Source organism: Urocitellus parryii, chromosome 3, assembly GCF_045843805.1.
Source record: "Urocitellus parryii isolate mUroPar1 chromosome 3, mUroPar1.hap1, whole genome shotgun sequence".
Taxonomy (NCBI): domain Eukaryota; kingdom Metazoa; phylum Chordata; class Mammalia; order Rodentia; family Sciuridae; genus Urocitellus; species Urocitellus parryii.
In genome coordinates this window covers 22,119,845-22,139,172 of record NC_135533.1, presented here as the reverse complement: position 1 = coordinate 22,139,172, position 19,328 = coordinate 22,119,845, and the positions used below count along the sequence as shown (strand labels likewise).

Genomic DNA, 19,328 nt, shown 5'->3' with positions numbered 1-19,328 from the left:
TCTGAGAAGCAGGTATTGATATCCTCATTTTACAGATGAGTAGGACAAGGCTTGGAGTGGTTTATAAATTCATTTCTGAGTACATAGCTAGTAAGTAGAGCAGCTGGGATCCAATCACAGAAAATCTGGGTGCAGAACCCATTTGCTTAACCGTCATGCCAAAGTATTTTCTTTTGGTCCTTGGCTTCTATTATAGTCAACATTTTATTTTATCTTATTAATTTATTCATTATAACAAGCATTGAACCCAGGGGCATTTTCCCACTGAGCCACATCCCCAGCCCTTTTTATTTTTTAATTTTAAGACAGGGTCTTGCTAAGTTGCTTAGGGTCTAGCTAAGTTGCTGAGGCTGGCTTTGAACTTACTATCCTCCTGCCTCAGCCTCCAGGGTCACTGGGATTATAGGCATGTGCTACTGTGCCTGGCTTTTCTTTTTATTAAAAGAAAGTTGTTTTTTTTTTTTTTCTTAATCTTTAGTAGCAAGACATACATCTACTAAGAACACAAAGCTGAGAGAATCCAAGGAAATCAAGAAAACCAAAATATACTGAGCACTCAGTAGATATTCTACCCTGCTTGTTTCAGCCTCAAAACCACTTTGCAATGTGGACAGGATTAGCTCTCTTCTCATTGTTAAGCTCATTGAGACTCAGAGAGATCACATGACACATTCAAAGTCAGTGGGCTACCTAACAAAAGCAAAATTTGAATGTAGAATGCCTGACTCCTAAACCCTTGCTCTTTTTTTTGCAGGGGGTGGGGTGGAGGTGGGAGGGTACAGGGGGGTACCAGGTATTGAACTCAGGGGCACATTCCTCAGCCCTATTTTGTATTTACTTAGAGACAGGGTCTCACTTAATTGCTTAGCACCTTGCTGTTGCTGAGGCTGGCTTTGAACTCATGATCCTACTGCCTCAGCCTCCTGAGCTGCTGGGATTACAGGCATGTGCCACCATACCTGGTTAACCCTTGTTGTTTTTACTACTTAGCTAATAAAAATCAATGTAAAAACATAATACTTAGTAAGGAAAAAATGTTAAATCCTGCAATTGACTTTTAAAAGTGTAAGATTTGGGAGACCTAGTTTGTAAAACTTTCACGTCCAAAAGATGTCAGGATATTGATTGTGAAACATCTGGAGGCAGCAGTATGGCCTCAGGACACATATACAATCTACAATCTCAGGTGGTGGGACCACAGAGACCATGTCCTGAACAAGGGAAAGGATGCTCCTATTGGTTTATACACTGCTTTACTAGATGAGGACAATTGCAATTAACTTTGAATGCAACTTTTTTTTTTTTTTTTTTGGTACCAGAGATTGAACCCAGGGGTGCTTAACCACTGAAACACACTCTCAGCCCTTTTCTATATTTTATTTAGAGACAGGATATCACTAAGTTGTTTGGGGCCTTGCTAAATGCTGAAGTTGGCTTTGAACTTGAGATCTTCCTGCCTCAGCCTTGAAAGTCACTGGATTACAGGTGTTTATCACCATGCCTAGATGAGTGCAACACTTTAAAAGAGATTAGCTATGGATACTTGGAGAGAAGCAGCCAGCTGATAATAAAATACCTACCTACCAACAAACATACACATGTGAAAAGACCAGATTATTTTGCAAAACTGAAACAAGTGGGAAATCCCCAAGGGGGCAGGGGAGAGGACTCTTCAGTTAGCAAAAGGACTGCTGTTTGAAAGAAACTCTTGTTGCATCAGGTACAGCTCCAGAGGACAGAGAGCTGTGGTCAGAAGAAGGCAAGTTTAGGCTGATAAATGAAAAGCCAAAATATGACTGCACCTGGGATTTCTTTTTGAGCGTTGCAATGCTGGTCTGCTACTTTAGACACAGCAGGTGCTCAATGAATATAGGCTGAACCAAATAGAATGCTTGGCTGTGCAAACACTCGGAGGTTGTCTTGTGGACAGAAGCTGGATGGCCAGCCACCTGCTGTACTTAAAACTCCCATCCCTACACCTGGCCCTGCTCCACCTTCTTCCGCCACTACCTGGACTGCCCCCAGCCACACTTCAAAAAAGAGGCTTAGCTAGGTCCCTTGCAGACCAGCTTCTAACTGTTTGTCTCATCTTCTAATTACAGAACCTCCTTGTCCTTTCATCCTGGCCCATCATTACCTCTCAGAAGGTGGCTCCTCCCTCTATTGACAGACCTTACTCTGTCCCACTCCTGTGCCACCTCTATGCAGGTTCGTTTCTAGTCCTACCTCAACCTCTGTTTCTTCTCTCCTGACAGCTGCCTGCATGCTTTCATTCTGGGCTCGTGGTTTGTCTTCCCCTGGACATCCTATCCATTATGAAGGCTTATCTGAATCTTTGCAGTCAGTCCAACCTCTCTCCTCATCTGCAGACCTGTCATTCATTCATACTGGACACCCTGCAATTGCTTCAAACTTAAAATGCTACTAATCATCCCCTCTGCACCTGGTCTCCCTGTGTTGAATGTAACTAAACTTTAACCTTGGCCTGTCTCCCGTACTGCCAGACTTACACCTAATCAATCATGGTGTATTTGATGCTGTTTCTAAATCCCCCCTGATTTTGTCACTACGTTTTTTTCTTTTCTTTTTTCAATACATGGTATTGAACCCTGGGCTGTTTTCCCACTGAGCTACATCACTAGTTCTTTCCCCATCCTCCACCCCTTTATAAATTTTTTTTTTTTTTGAAGCCAGGAGCTGTGGCATATACCTGTAATCCTAGCAGCTTGGGAAGCTGGGGCAGGAGGATCGTGAGTTCAAAGCCAGCCTCAGCAAAAGCAAGGCGCTAAGCAACTCAGTGAGACCCTTTCTCTAAATAGAATACAAAATAGGACTGGGGATGTGGCTTGGTGGTTAAGTGCCCTGAGTTCAATCCCTGTCCCGAAAATTTGGAGATAGGGTCTTGATATGCTGTTCTGGCTGGTTCAAACTTGCAATCCTCCTGCATTGGCCTCCGAAGTAGCTAGGATTATGGCTGTGTGCCCCTCACCTGGCTATTCACTATTTTTCATTCCACTGTTGCCATAGAGACCTTAATCCCTTCTTTATAGACTGTTTCAGTGGGTTCGTAATTGACCTTCCTGGCCACGTTCTCTCCTTAATCTAGTTCAGCCTCCATCTTGCTGCCAAAATTCATATTTCTATTTTTGAAACATAAATACTTATGTCTCTCCCTTCTTTAAGGACCTCTAAGAATTACTTCTTGTCTTCTGTGTAAAGTCCATATTCCTTAGCTGTTCATCAAAGTTCTTGAAACATACCTAGAACCTACTTACCAATCATCTCCAACCTGCACCAGACCGCTTCCTGTTCTCTGAACATTTTCTCTGTTCACGCCTTTGAGCCTATTTATTTATTTATTTTGCAGTGCTGGGGATTGAACCCAGGGCCTTGCACAGGTGTGGCAAGCACTCTACCAACTGAGCCTTTTTTTAAAAAAAAAGTTTTTAGTTTTAGATGGACATAATGCCTTTATTTTATTTATTTATTTTTATGTGGCACTGAGGATTGAACCCAGTGCCTCACACATACAAGGCAAGTGCTTTTCCACTAAGCCACAACCCAGCCCTCTTTTCTCATCCTCTTCCCCTTAGGGGGAAAAAAAACCTCTACTTTCTCCTCTTGGCCAACTCATCTCTCCTCCTTCAGGGCCCAGCCCAAACTTGAGCCCCCCTGGGGAAAGAAGTCCTCTTCAGAAGACAGGTCAGGGTGACAGAGATGGTATCTGTCTATTATTTTTGTGGTGCTAGGAAGGAAACCCAAGGTCTCATGAACCCTTTGCAAGTTCTACCCTTAGCCATATCCCAGCCTCCAGGGTGTGGTATTTAAAGCAATGGACTGAATGGGCAGTGATGGAGGTGCAAGCCCAAGGTGACTTCCAACATTCAGAGATCAGAAAGAGCCCAGCAAGAGACTAAGAACAAGAAGGAAGGAAGACAGCAAGTGTCAATAAGAAGGGACCAATCATCTGTGCTAAGAGGCTACAGAGGGGGGTGAGATGTGGTCTGAAAACAAACCATCGGAATCAACATCATGGAAGTCACTGAGACTTCCCAGCCGTGTGTTTAATGGAGTAACGGGAGCAGAAGGCTGATGGGGATGGCTTCAAGAGATAGAGATGAGGCAGGAGATGCTTCTTGAATGGATGAAGCCTGGATAAATGAAGAAATGATATGTCAGAGAGGATCCTATGAATTCGGAACTAATATCAATGAATTATTTTGAACTCTTAAAGTAGCTGAAAAATTCCCAAGTACAAATACGGGTGTGATTTCAGGGTCAAAGTTTTTCACAAGTGACAAGAGAAGGCAGAGTATGATCACTGAGGCAGTCGATTAGTCGAAGGACAGTTCTTTGTGAATTCTATTGTGTTTGTATTTCTTCTCTCTCTCTCTCTCTCTCTCTCTCTCTCTCTCTCTCTCTCTCTCTCTCTCTCTCTCTCTCTCTCTCTCTCTCCTCAGTTCATACAGCCTTCTCAGAGGGGAAGATGGAGTCTAGGAAAGAGCTGTCACTACAGGGACTTGGTGTAGAATTTTCAGAGGCCATTTCCAACTACCTCCTCCTCCTGGTGTTTAATCCGGCTCTTTACTAGGCTGTGCGTTTCTTAAAGTCTTTGATTTTGTTTTTATCCTTAACATCTAGAATAGTGCTTGATATCTAAAATAATACATTTTGGGCACAAAATGTTTGTCAAATGAATGCATGAATGCTTGAGAGTGTGAGGGAATGAAAACATGAATAAATACATTAAAAGATCAGAAAAACTCTCTGACCTGAAGCTCACGAAAGAACAAGAGTATCAGTGCTTTTACGTATGTGCTAAATTTGTATAGGTAATGGCGCTTCCCAGGTCGAGGCAACAAGACCATTATGACATAACTCCCACCAAGAGAGGATGACACCAGAGTGGCTTGTGGTGTGTGTGGTGCTGAGAGCCCTGCTGAGGATGAGCAGAGTTGGCCGGGAGTTGATTGGTTAGCTCTAGATTCATGAGGGCAGCTGGATCTGAGGAGCACGTGACTATGTTGGTCCTTGTTATTTCTCCCTAAGAGATTTTTCATTTTCAAATGTAAGGGTGAGATACACCTTTAATAAACATGTTTATCCAAAATGTGGCTTCATTGTTAATAAAAAGTGAAAAATAAACCAGCAATGACACCTCTTAAATGGAAGTTACATTGAACCAGTCATTTCATTCCCACCTCCCTGGATTTCTTTCATGCCTCATTTATAAAATGATAATAGCCCTTACTAGTATTTACATTATAAAAGTGTTGTTACTCTAAATTAGATAGTCCTAAGTGGGTAGGGTGTCTTCTGTGAAAGACAAGCATTATACACAAATGAGGTATTATTATTTAGTTTTTCCTTTTCAGTCCCCTCAAATGAGAATTAGATGAAAATTCTGCTTTAAGCAATATCTAGCAGGTAAATGATTATTGACTTTAGGGAAATGGAAAAACAAAACAAAAAAAATCTTCAGCTGAAAGCTCAGTTGGCCTTCTGTGCACTAACCAAAAATATTGGGCTAATCCGTGGTGTTTACTAGTGTTCTCTCTCTTTTCTGTGCTCTAATCGCAAACTGAAGACAGTTAAGCCTTTCGGTTTCCTCACAGTGTGCACTTTAGAGAACCTAGATGTCCCGGAAGGATCATAATTTAGAAATCATGTTTCCACTTTTCAAGTCATTAGGTAGTTTTCTTATTCACTCAGAGACTAAATCAACGGTCAGGCCTGTTTCCGCCTCAAGGAGAGCCATTCCTATGACCTTTTTAGGTTGGTGATCACCAATGCCTGTGGGCACCCCCTTAGCAGCTCCTGGGCCAGAGCTTTGCTGTCTCCTCAGAATACAGGGTCATGATGGTAGGAGAGGGGGTTAAAATTGGGGGACTGTTGTGAATGTCAGAAACTTCGTATCATGAAGGCCTGAGAACTAAAGCAGGGCCTCAGAAGCATGCAGGGTGGAGATGTGGACATGTGGACAGCGTCATCGCATCGGGCCTCTGAGCTTTACTTCCTTTCTGGTTCTTTGGTCCCTGTTCTTGCCCGGCCCCCTGGACTCCTGCAGCATCCAAAGCCCCTCTAGCATCCATCCATTATGTCCTGGCTCACCTTCACTCCCTGGGACCAACCTTCAGCATGGCTTGCCGTTCTGGTCATCTGTTTTCCACCTGACCCACTTATTTTGGCTTCTGGATTTTGCTCTCAGAGAGACTCCCTGCTTGCATAGCTGCCTGGCCAGCTGTGGGGCCAGCTGCCTGTTCCTGACTCCAAGGTGACCAGACTCCTCTCCCCTCCCCTGGCTGTTCCCATTACATGAGCCATGACAATAGGTGAGAGATAATGACTGTGAGAACCGTGTCTGACCAGATTTGTCCCTCTGTAGGTCATGTCGTTGGTGGATTGCTCAGAGAGGTCAGCGTACCTTCTTGCATCTCAGCAGGCCTTGGCCCAGGAACACCTACAAGGAGAACATAAAATTATAAATAAATGGCTTACCTGACAGTTCTGGCCTAGTCTGGGGCTGGTGGTTGGACCATGTCTGCCCAGAGCATTGCCACAGTGGTCAGCTGAGCTAGTGTAAACAAAAATCCTTGAAAATGGGCCTCCCTCAGGACTCAGTTTCCTTCCCTCGGGAAGAAGGTCTAGGGATCATGTCTTCTTCCACTTTGAAGGCAAACTTTTGACATATTGTCTGAATTCATTGGTTCCGTGGTCTCCTCAATTCACTGTGACCTGACTTCTGTTCCCACCAGCCTAGCTCCTTACCAAAATGGTCAAATATTTCCTTGGTGCACCTGTGGGTGCTTCTCAGTCTTTCTTACTTGATCTCTTGACAGCGTCTGCCTTTATTGCCCCCCACCCTCGTGTACGTGAAATGTACTTCCCCTCATCCTCTGAGATAGCTCTGCTTCCTGTCGCTCCTGTCTCTCTGGCTGCACCTTCTATCTGCTTCTCAGGGTCCTTCCTCTGCCTACACTGTGAGCTTCACTGTGGATTCTAGGGTCATGCTGATGATTTCTAAACCTGCGTCTTCTGACTTCTGGATCAACCGCCCTCTGCAGCTCTGACTGCTCACCAGGCATCAGAAAGGAACCCATCCAGGGCCGAATGGGTCACCTGCTCCCCCACCTACTGTCCATGTCCTTTTCATGTTTTCCACTGTCTTATGAGAGATATCACTATCCACCTTGTTGCCCAAGCCCAAAATCCGATCTGCAGTCTCAACTTCTCCCTCTTTGAAATGTCAACATGTCATCAATCACCATTCCCGTGCAGGGTACCTCCTCGATAACATGGCTTGCACATTTCTGCATCATGCAGTCCTTTTTACCTTGCCAGTCTCATCCCTGACCACTTTGCCTGATTCTCTCGGCCTCACCTGCATGGAAGTGCATTCAGGTTCCGTTCTGTTATTTCCACAGCGTGTGCTGTGCCTCTACCTGAAACGGACATGCCACCTCCTTAGGATTAACTCTTTCTGCTTAGAAGTCACTGACTTCCCACTTCCCATCCTTTTCTCTGTTCAACACACTGCTTCCTTAGAGCTGGCTTTCCTGTTTCTACCTCCCTCTCTATTGTGAGCTTCCTGGAAGCAATGACCATATTTTATCCTATTCCCAGCACCAACAAAGTATATGGTACAAAATAGATGACTGAATGTAAATACCAAAGGTATCATTGTGAGGTATAAGATGAATTTCCAACCAAAGGGCACAACTAGAATCTTAATAAACAAAAATTTATCAAGTCCCTTAATAACAGAGGGATGTAAAGATTGGAAATATTTAGAAGAACTGGGCACACCTATAATCCCAGCGACTTGGAGACTGAAGCAGGAGGATCACAAGGGTGAGGACAGCCTCAGCAACTTAGCAAGGCACTAAGCAAGTTAGTGAGACCTTGTCTCAAAATCAAAAAATAAAAAGGGCTGGAGATGTGGCTCAGTGGTCAAGCACCTCTGGATTCAATCCCCAGTACACACACACACATACACACACACACACACACACACACACACACACACACACATTTTAGAAGAATAATCAACATTAAAATCATGAGCAGAGAGCAGTTGATAGAGGCAGATTTCCAATCTGTCACTATGGACTTCTTTTCCAGAATTCAATGTGCAGACTCTCTGAGCCGAGCTTTGGGGTCACCTAAGTACCCCATCCTCCAGATTCTTCGCAGGCTATTGGACTTGGAATTCACTCCATTCTTGAGAACATGGGGATTGGAATAAGGTAAGCAGTAGCTTTTCAGCTTTTTCCTCTATTGTTTTGCTTTCAACCATGTACTGTGCCTGTAGTCTCAGGAGTCTTCATTAGGAGATGTGACTGGCTTCCTGGCAACTCCACTTGTCCTTAAGATATTTGAATATCCTATGTGGACAGAGAAATGGGAAGTCCTTTCAAATTCTTTTTTTGTTTCATGACTAATTAAATTCTTCATCATTGCTCTATTGATTTTTGTTCTAATATAATTCCATATAGAGAAAGGGGGTGTTGAGAAATCAGAAAGACTTGCTGCCCACTTGGGAAGAACTTTTGGGTCAGACACATACTGGGAATGCAGGACCTGCGCATTTTGCTTTAGCCATACAGCCGGTAGACAGTCCCCACCTCCATCCCTTTGTCCAACTTCTCTAGACTTTTATTTGCTTTCATTTTTCATAAAATTGAATGGAACTTACATATCTTCTTATTTTTCATTGTCTATTTCCCCTTCTAGAACGTAAGCCCCAGGAGGGCAGAGATTTTGTTTTGTAAGGCACTTGGAATAGTTCATGGAAGGCACTCAATAAATATTTGATGATTGAATGAATGATTTTTTTTTTGAGATGGTATCTCACTAGTGCCCAGGCTGGTCCCAACCTTGCGGTCCTCCCTCCTCAGCCTCCCATGTAAAACGTTCTTCCATGTAGCTAGAAATACAGCTGTCAACCACCATACCAGGCCTAAATGATGTCTTTTAAAAGTGTCTTTAAAAAATATATATATGTGTATATATATATATATATATATATATATATATATATATATATATATATTCTGGTTGTAGTTGGACAAATACCTTTATTTCATTTATTTATTTATATGTGGTACTGAGGATCAAACCCAGGGCTTCACACGTGCAAGGTGAGTGCTCCACCGCTAAGCCACAACCCCAGCCCCTAAAAGTGTCTTGTTTTTAAGAGGCAGATGCATACCCAGGTTTCTAGATCCAGTACAGGTCTGGCTTGCAACCATGTGCCCCCTAACACTTTTATTGATGACTAAGCTGGTGACATTGATGGGCATACTGAACAAAGTTACAGATGACACACAACAGTCAGGATTTCCTCCCCCTAGCTCCTGACAAATGTAATAATGACTCATATCTAACAATCTAAAGCTAATGGGTACAAATATAAAGTGCTCAATGATCCCAAAATTCAATTATACAAGTATAGAGTGGGGGCGGGATAGCTTATAACTGCACATGTCACGAAGATTTAGTCCCCTGTTGATTGTGAGTGGATGATGAGTCAACCTGGTGAGATGCTGCTTCAAAAAAAAAAAAATCAATCTTTTGTGTTAATAGAAATATGGTGTTCAAAAGGGAACTAGTTCTCTAATACTCTCTGGTGATCAGACCACATTTGCTCTATTTTATGAATGCTGGACTTCAGACATTCAGATGTTGAAAATCAGGAGATTATTCAAGAAGAGTAAAAAGTATTATAAAGAATCTGGTAAACAGTGTTAATCAGAACTAGCAAGAGGAGCTAAGGTTATGTGTGGGCATGTGAGAGGAAGGTGAGAACTGGCAGTTCATAGCTGCCTTCTGAAGTTCCAGGGACCGTTCCACATTGGACAGATTCGATTTCTTCTGGGTAATCCCAAATGATGGATGGAAGACCGATGAGTGGAAGATATAAGAATGCATAGCTCAATTCCCTGAAACTTAGCAGCAACTCAATTTGCTTAGCAACCAAATGGACAAGCATAGGATGTAGTAAATTCCTGACCCTGGTGGGGTAGCCAGGTCCCATTTGCAATGGAAATTTGCAATGGAAATTCAAACAGTGGGGTGAGGGAGCGGGGAGAGTGGGGTTAATCATCACAGAGAGCACACTTGTGTGTTGTTTATGTGGCAAGTACCATTGTAAAAGATTCCCAGGAGTTTTCTTTCTAACTTACCAATCCTATTAGCTCCATTTTACAGATGAGAAAAATGAGGCATAGAGGAATTTTTCTCAAGTTCTTATATCTTGGTGCAAACCAGATCCAGGATTTGAACTCAGGCAGTCAGATTCCTTACCTTAATTATTATTCTATAAAGACCTTTACTTCCAGGAACCCATTCTTTCCTGTAATCCAATCCAATATAGTCATCAAACCAAGGAGTTTATTATTTCAAAGAGTAGGTGATTCTATAACAAGTAGTTTCCTTCTACATGTAGTATGTAGGGACTAAATTCATCTGGGCATTTGCCACTCTTGGCACACTGGACGGAGCTCAGCTTTGGACCTTGCAGTCAGCAGGTGCTCAATAATTATTCAGTGAAAAGAATAAACAAATGCAAACTCATAAGATTGGCAGAATCTCAGTACATTCTAACTGGAGAAAAACAAGCACTTCCTGTGTGATCCACTGAAGACACCAAGCAAAAGTGACAATCCATCCAGCAAAAGGCCTCAAGAATTCCTGCTCCAATGTTTGGACAAGGCTCATTTGAATAAAAATTAATTGAGTAACTATCTGGTGCTGAGGATGCAGAGGTGACTCAGATACACTGTTGGTTGGGCAGTGGAGTGGACAGGTAAACAGATCACTATTGTGTGTATGTGTGCACACATGCATACGTTTTAAGTATCATGGAAACAGAACAAAAGAAAGGAACTGATTCTTCTTGGTTGAACAAGATGTCTAAAACTTGATTATGTTTTAAAAATAACTTCTTTAATTTTTTTTAGTTGTAGTTGGACACAATACCTTTATTTTATTATTTATTTTTATATGGTACTGAGGATCGAACCCAGTGCCTCATTTATGCTAGGCGAACGCTCTACTGCTGAGCCACAACCCCAGCCCCTAAAAATAACTTTTATATATATTATCTCGTTTGAATTAATTCTGTCTTCCTGAAGACCACACGAGACAGTGATCCCTTCTAGTGTAGAAGATGAGATAGAGTCCCAGAGAGGGTCAATATGATCCCCAAGGTCATGCAGCTGGTACTAATAGTTACTCTGGGCTGAGGCTCTGTGCTAAGCCCTTTTAGAATCTTGAAGCCTCACAAAAACTCGGTATGGTAGTTATTGACATCATTGCTGGCTTATGAATGAGAATATTGAAGCACAAGATTTAAAAACCTTGCCTAGAGTCACATAGCTAGAAAGTGGGTAAGTCGGATTGGCACTTGCATAGCCTGCTTCAGCGGGCACACCCTAGCCCATGGCTCTAAAACACTTTGACTGGTTCCCTGAAGAGCTGGAGCCACATACTTGGACTCTGACTGCAAGTTCAGTTTTCTTTCACAGTACCTGGCTCTTTAGCAGCTGTTGCATCTAAATGAGAAGAAGTGGTAGGCTGGGGCTCTGGTTCAGTGGCAAGAGTGCTTGAAGAGCATGCAGGAGGCTCTGGGTTCAATCCCCAGTAACCCTCTCCTAACACACACACACACACACACACACACACACACACACACACACACACACACACGGTGGTAATGTGGATGCAAAGAGGTTTATGTAGGTTGTGCTCTCCTGGTATTTCGGGAGCCATATGGTGAAATCTAGAAGGTACATTGACCCAACAACTGACCAGTAGCATGGCTCAAGTTTTAGACTTTCTGTGTTAGGTCTGCAGGGTTTTTCATGGCAGTTAGAATTTGGCCTGCTGTTCCCCAGGACAGTGCTCTGCGTTCTCGGGGGATATGACTTGTTACTCATAGAAACTATTGACCAACACTTACCCTGCAGCCTTCTGAAATGTAGTTTAAATTTTTCTAAAAGGAAGAAGACGAGATGTAAAATATTAAGAATAAAGCAAGTTGAATTCAAAACCTTGTAAATTAGCAAGAATGGAGATACAGCTAAGGAGAAATAAAGCATATAATTGCTTAAATTGTCCAAGCGTTCTCTCTATAATAAAAATTCTTGGGTTGAAAAAAATAGTTCAATCCGATATTATTGTGCTTTCTTAATTAAGTTGGGCTGGCTCTGTGGCAAATCTAACTGGGAAGGAACTGGTTACTAAAATGAATGAAGTAGATTACCCCTTCCTCAATAATTACCACTTAGGCCAATGTGGATTTGACCTATGAGATCAAAGCTATTGTGTTTTTAAGATACCCATCTCCCATAATTTTTTGGAGATGTGGTAATTTTAAAATCAGCTGCAGGCGGGATTTCTGTGGTAGGCGGCAGGCAGAAAAGGTCAAAGCTCTTCGGCATTCTTTCCTTCAAAGTAGGTGGGGTTTTTTGGTTTGTTTGGTTTTTAGCGTTTTGTTTTGTCATTTATGGAAACTTGGTAGATTCGGCTGATTATCTTGGCCTTTGTGTTTATGGATTTCTATTTTCTTGGCTGTAGGTCCCTGGAAACATTTGTTCCACCAGTGGCAGGAGAGCGAGTTTTGACATATTTTATTTTTGTTGTTCCAATTGATTCCTAATATCCCTTAGTTCAAGTCTACTTCCAAGGTGTCTATCTCATAGCCCATCTTTATGTCTCCACAGATAAAATGTTCCTGGTAATAATCGTTATGACCTTATAGGAACAGTTGATGTGAGGCTCCCCCGTGGATGCTCATCAGGATGATTCTGTAATAACAGTAGCTAGAACATTGAATTTTATCACTGGATGTAGCATTTAGCATATGAAATTTCAAGTTTCTTAGATCAATTATTTTTGAGTTACCAAGTAGCTGTAATCTTATAAACATTTTTTTTTCAATTCATTATTGAATCAATAAAACTTGGAAAATTCTTTTCTCATATATTCCATTCTTTAAGCCTGAAGGTAAATTACTTTGAAAAAACCACATCACAGTTTCTCATAAAGCTAAGAGCAAATGAATAGAGGGGGCTCTGCTAGCATTTGGGATGTACCTCTAATTAGAACTCTCAGTATTTTCAACATATAATTTACTAAAAGTGAGGGTTTTGATTCCAAACTTTGAGTCCATGGGGATGAAACAAGTGACCCGTGTTGGAAATATGACAAGAATCAATTTTCTCAGGTTGACCTTTAGCTCATTCATCATTAAATCAAAACATTGTCTATGCCTAGATTTCAAGATGTCTGAACTTTCTTAAGTTTGCTAAAAGATCAAAGCAGAAGGCTAGCTCTGCTTTGCCCTTGTGGAGAACAGATTGCCCTCTCCCTCCTCCCGGACCCTTGACTTTGATTTTGCATGAGAGCATGTTCCCACTCAGCTAGCAACATTTTTGCTCCGCTATTGAGTCATCTTTACCTCCTGTACATTTCCCAGGATGTAGGGGGAGCAGGGTACCTTGTTTTCACAACCAAAATAGATGGATATCAACCTTGAGCCAGTTTGACCTACTCTCCAATACCAGGCTGGGTCCTAGACACGGAGGACTGTTACAAATGTTCTCAGTTGTCATTATTCATAATGTAAAAGTGGATAACACAAGACTTGGAATAGCTTAATTACTATGTGACCTTGAACAAGCAATTGAAACTCTTTCAAAAATAACTATCTCACAAGGTTATTGTACTAAGTGATTGGGATTATATATAAAAATACTTAGCACAGGGCTGGGGCTGTAACTCAGTGGCAAAGCACTTGTCTAGCATGTGGGAGGCACTGGGTTCAATCATTAGCACCATATTAAAAAAAAATAAACAAACAAAATAAAGGCACACTGTCCATCTACAACTACAAAATAATAATAATAAAAAATAACTTAGCACAAAGCCTGGAAAATAGTTGCAAGTGTAGACTGAATTTATGTGAAGCATATAATAATCCATGGAAACTCAAAAGAAAAAAATGACATTATCTTCCTCTAGCAACTTTTTAATTAGAAAGTTTCACTTCCAAAAGAATAACTACATCTACCTACTTTCTTTGAAGTCTACATTCAGAACAAAAAGGTACTTCAATGATGATCCATTAATATTTCAGAACATTTCACAACAGTTTATATAGGAGAAAATTAGGTGAATAAAAGGAAGAATGAGAATTAGATAAGTAACATTTCTCTATTTAAAAGTGATGGAGAGATTATAAAGCATCGGGATGATTTTATAATTATATATGCAATTATAAAATATGCAGTTATTTTAAGTTTAGTTGGTTATTAAAAGTTTTATTGATCTGAAAGGATTGATTTTAAAAGATTAATTGAATGACTAACCATGTCATACTTCATACTAGTTTTTAATATACTAAAAATACCCATTAACTATCTTTCTTTCATTGCACCTGTCCTGGCCTACATTAATTTTAATGATACAAAAGAAGCAATTCAATTTGATAAGTGTTTGTTCTCACTGCATATCAGAAAATAGGAAAAAGAACCCTGAAAAAAGGACTCTCCCACGTTGCCAGGAACTAACACTGTAGCAAAATTACAGAGAAATTTTGTTAGGAAACCTTTGCTCAGCTGCAGGTTATTTGACTGAAATCTGAGGTGCCATATTTCAGCACAAAGGTGACTTTCGAGGAGAAAGTTTGCACCAAACTGGATCAGTTGTTTCTATGTTACGTAAAAAGGAAGGGAAAAAAATAACCATTTACTTCCAAGCTATAAATTCAAGATGATTCTGTTACGCCAAAAGACAGAATTTCCAAGCCACAAACTTGATGTTAGGGATAGATTTTCATAAACTATTACCTGTACCCACTCAAAACTAAATACAATTAATACTAAATGAGTCGCCTTGCCTAATTATATTTATAAAGTATGAAGTTATTTTACTCATGGCGTCAGAGTTGAATTATAGTTGAATTGTAAAAGTGATATTGTTAAACAAAATATTTCTCTTTTCAAATAACTTTTTTCCTGATCATGAAGAATGCATGTGGGGGCTGAGGGTGTAGCTCGGTGGTACAGCGTGTGCTTAACATGCATGAGGTCCTGAGTTCCGTCCCCGGCCTCAGAAAATAAAAAGGAATACATGTGCAATGTAAAATGTATATGTAGAATATATAGTACAGCAAAATAAAGAAAATAAAAATCACCAAATCACTCAAAATTTTATCATACAGAGATAATCACTATGAAAACTTTGTAGCATTTCCTTATAATGGTGTTTATGCAGTGTCTGTGCACTGGCATGTGCCTAATGCGCAAGCCTCAAAATACTGACTATATGAAATGCATATTAAATTTTATTATAGAAATTTCAAAACATAAACCAAAGTTGACAGCATAATGAACCCCATGTGCCTATCATCCTACGCTTGCCAGTCAAGAACCCCTTCTACTCTCTTGTTCTTATTTTTTCTTTGTAGTGCTGGGGATCCAACCCAAGGCTTTGAGCATACTAAGTAAGTGCTATGCTACTGAGCTACATCCCCAGACCTCTTTACCATTTTATTTTGAGACAGGGCCCTGCTAAATTGCCCAGGCTGGCCTCAAGCTTGTGATCCTCCTGCCTTAGCCTCCCGAATAGCTGGGATTGCAGGCTTGCACCACCGTGCCATCTTATTTTGAAGTAAACTCCAGATATTGTATCATTTCATCCATAAATATTTCAATCTGGATCTTTAAAAGATAAGAACTTTTAAAAAATTCACCATTTTCACATCTAAATTAATGAATTATTTAAAAGTATGAAATATTCAGTGTTCAAAAATTGTCTCATTAATTTCCTAATGTTTTTATAGCTTGCTTATTTTGTTGTTTTGAAGTTTTGGGTACTGGGGATTGAACCCAGGGGCACTTTACCACTGAGCTACATCCCTGGCCCTTTTTTATTTTGAGACAGAGTCTCAACTGAGTTGCTTAGGGCCTCACTAAATTGCCCAGACTGGCTTCAAATTTGAAATACTCCTGCTTCAGCCTCCTGAGTCACCAGGATTACAGGTGAGCAGGCCACCAAGTGTAGCCTGCAGCTTCCTTGTTTGAAGCTTGAAGCAGGACTCAAATATATTTACACATTGAGATTGGTTGATATTATCTGTCTGGTCTATCTATCTCAGTCTGTCTTACCCTCTGTCTTTCTCGTTCATTTTTCTCCCCCAGTGTTGGGGATCAACTCAGGGCCTTAAGCATGCTAGACAAGCACTCTACCACTGAGCCACATTCCCAGCCTAATATGCAAGAGAGGTGGGGAGTGGAGAGAAGAGGATGGGGATGGGAAGAGAGGGGAAGAAGGAGAAAGAAAAGAGAAGAAACCAAACCTGGCTGTTTCTCCTGTAGTTTTCCATAGCTGGATTTTCCTGCCTACATCCTCATGGTATAGTTAACATGTTTCATGTTTCTCCATCTTTTGTATTTCCTGTAACCATCTACAGCTTTTACCAGATTCAGTTTTTTTTTTTTTTTTCTTATTTGATTCACAGGTTGTGGTGTTTTGTCATTAGGATGTGTGTGATGTCTAATGAGCTCTTCATTTGTGAAGTTACCTAGGTCCACTAGTTCATTAAGGATTGGAAAATGGTAGTATTTGAATCTTATTATTCCTTGAGTTGATATTTTGGCATGTGTCAATAGTGTTGTTTGGTTGTTTAAAAAAGCTTTTGTTTTTTGTTTCTGTTTCTCAATTATCATTAGAACTCATTCCTTGAAACAGACTTAATGTATTACAGTATGTCTAATTTTTTTTCTTCTAGTTTTGTTGTTGTTGTTGTTTGTTTGTTATGGTACTGTGGATTGTACCCAGGGTCTTGTGCTCATTTCTTCTACTTATTGCTCAAATGATCCCTATTTGGTCTGTGATAGCACTTCAGACTGTCTCCTGACTCCTTCTGACATAGCTGCCCTGCTATTGGTATAAGATGACCTCCGCTCACCTTGTATATTTCCACATAGTAAAAATATGTTTGTATTCAAAACTTCAGCGTGTGTGTGTGTGTGTGTGTGTGTGTGTGTGTGTGTCCAAAAGCCATAGGGCAGAAACGACCTTCTATAATAAAACTAGAAATGAAGCAAATGTCCATTAATTGGTTGAATAAGCTATAATACTCCACACAATGGGGTTCTCTGCAGCTATAAAATGGAATTGGGAGGCCAAGGCAGGAAGATTACAAGTTCAAGGCCAGCCTCAACAACTTAGCCAGACCTTCCTTAACTTAATGAGAACTTGCCTCAAAATAAAAAGGGCTGGAAATGTGGCTCAGTGGCAAAGCACTCTTGGGTTGAATCCCCAGTACTGGGAAAAAAAAAAGATATTGGGAATCTTTAAATATATGTATTATAGACTGATCTCCAGGATGTATTGTAAGCAAAAAATCAGGGGACTGCTGGGCAGAATGGCACACTCCTGTCATCCCAGCTACTCAGGAGGCTGAGACAAGAGGATCACTTGAGCCCAGGAGTTCCAGACCAGCATGGGCAACATAGTGAGACCTGACTCAAACAAACAAAGAAAAAAATATGAGGAGAGAAAAGCAAGTAAAGGATACTACCACATATGTAAGAATGAACATATGTGTGTGTGTGTGTGTATAAAATATACACACAAACATATACATGCATATATATATACATATTTGCTTATATTAAAAACACAATGGAAGGATAAACATCACAAAAATCATAGTTACTTATAGAAAAGAAGGGAATAAATTGGAGGGAATAGGGATCAAAACTGGACAGCTTTGAATTTACCTTGCTTTGTAGATTTGACTTTGAAATCATGTAAATATTTTACATAATTATGAAAATATTTATTTTAAAAATGCAGTTCCTAAATGTTTTTAAAAAGACCTTGTGTATCTAATTGGTGGCCTACAGGGAACTATGTAAAGTGACTTCAAAGCATACTAATTTAAGCCACACACACAGCATGTCCCTGTCCCAGCTATTTGGGAGACTGAGGAAAGAAAATTGCTTCAGTCTAGGAGTTCAAGACCAGCCTGGGAAACATGGTAAAATCTTGTCTCAAACAAAACAAAACAAAACAAACAAACAAACAAAAAAAACCTCCGCCTAATTTGGCTATATATCCTTATTTGGATATATACTAAAGAAATGGCAAAAACATTTTTAAAGAGTTTTTAGTAGTTATGAGCCAGGCATGGGCACAGGTGGGATTATGCCTGTAATCCCAGCAGCTCAGGAGGCTGAGGTAGGAGGATCCCAAGTTCAAAGCTAGCCTCAGCAAGAGCAAGGCACTAGGCAACTCAGAGAGACCCTGTCTCTAAATAAAATACAAAATAGGTCTGGGGATGTGGCTTGGTGGTCAAGTGCCCCTAAGTTTAATCCCCGGTACTCCCCCAAAATATAAGTTTTTAGTAATCATATTGTTGATGGTAGTGTCAATATTGCTATTCTGGGAAACATGAGATAAGCTAATATGAAGGACTATTAATTATATCATGCTTGGTGTCCTTGGGAGTCAGGATCCACCTGGGAGAACAGGAATACAGATGTAAAATAGAAGAGGTTAGATACAACCCTGCAGGCCTGAATTTGAATTAGAAGTTATTGATATAAACTGACAATATATATGTCTATATATAGATATATTTCCCAGCTCCTCTGTTCACTGAAAAGACCTAGAAACAAAACCAGCAGCAGTGAGCACCTCTAGTATCTATATTATGATCTGGCTGAGGCTAGAAAAATATTAACACTTGTACACATAAACACACATCATAAATATATGTTCACATATATAGTTAATGTATATTTAGCTATTCTTTTATTTTCAGTTCTCTACACTTAGATTTAATGATGCGACAAAGTCTTTGTGCATCTCTTATTTCCTAAGTACAAATTTCTGTAAGTGATGAAAATGCCCAGCAGGTAGGAACACTTTGAAGCTCTTGATTGATTGTCAAATTGATTGTCAAATCGCCTCTAGAAAAGTTATAACAGGTTCCATGCCATGTGACAGGGTGGGAGAGAGTGACTGAGTCACTGTGCTCACAGTGATAGATAATTTTTGGACATTTACGCCAACATGTTTCCGCCAATCTGATAAGTGAGCTGGAACTACTCCTGTATTTCTTTGTCTTCCTCTCTTTGGTTTTTCTTGTAAAGAATTAAAAAAAAATTATAAATGCCACATGAAAAACCATATTGACATAACACTCTCATATTTATGTTGTGAATTAATAATTATGTATCAACAGAGATTGAAATGGCCTCTTCAAACTTAATGTATTACTTATCATTAATGTTTTGAATTTATACTTTAGT

General features: G+C 40.4%; 1 long non-coding RNA gene across 4 annotated transcripts in view; it reads left to right on the top strand.

Annotated features, from left to right (window-relative positions):
* The window catches only part of LOC113185597 (uncharacterized), a 102,788-nt gene that overhangs the window by 16,355 nt on the left and 67,105 nt on the right, over positions 1–19,328 (top strand). For 3 of the 4 annotated variants that reach the window (XR_013343386.1, XR_013343385.1, XR_013343387.1), the window contains exon 2: positions 8,122–8,246. This is a non-coding gene — a long non-coding RNA (uncharacterized LOC113185597). Of the gene's footprint in view, positions 1–2,102; positions 2,209–8,121; positions 8,247–19,328 lie in introns of all 4 variants that reach the window. The other variant, XR_013343388.1, reaches the window with a different exon arrangement.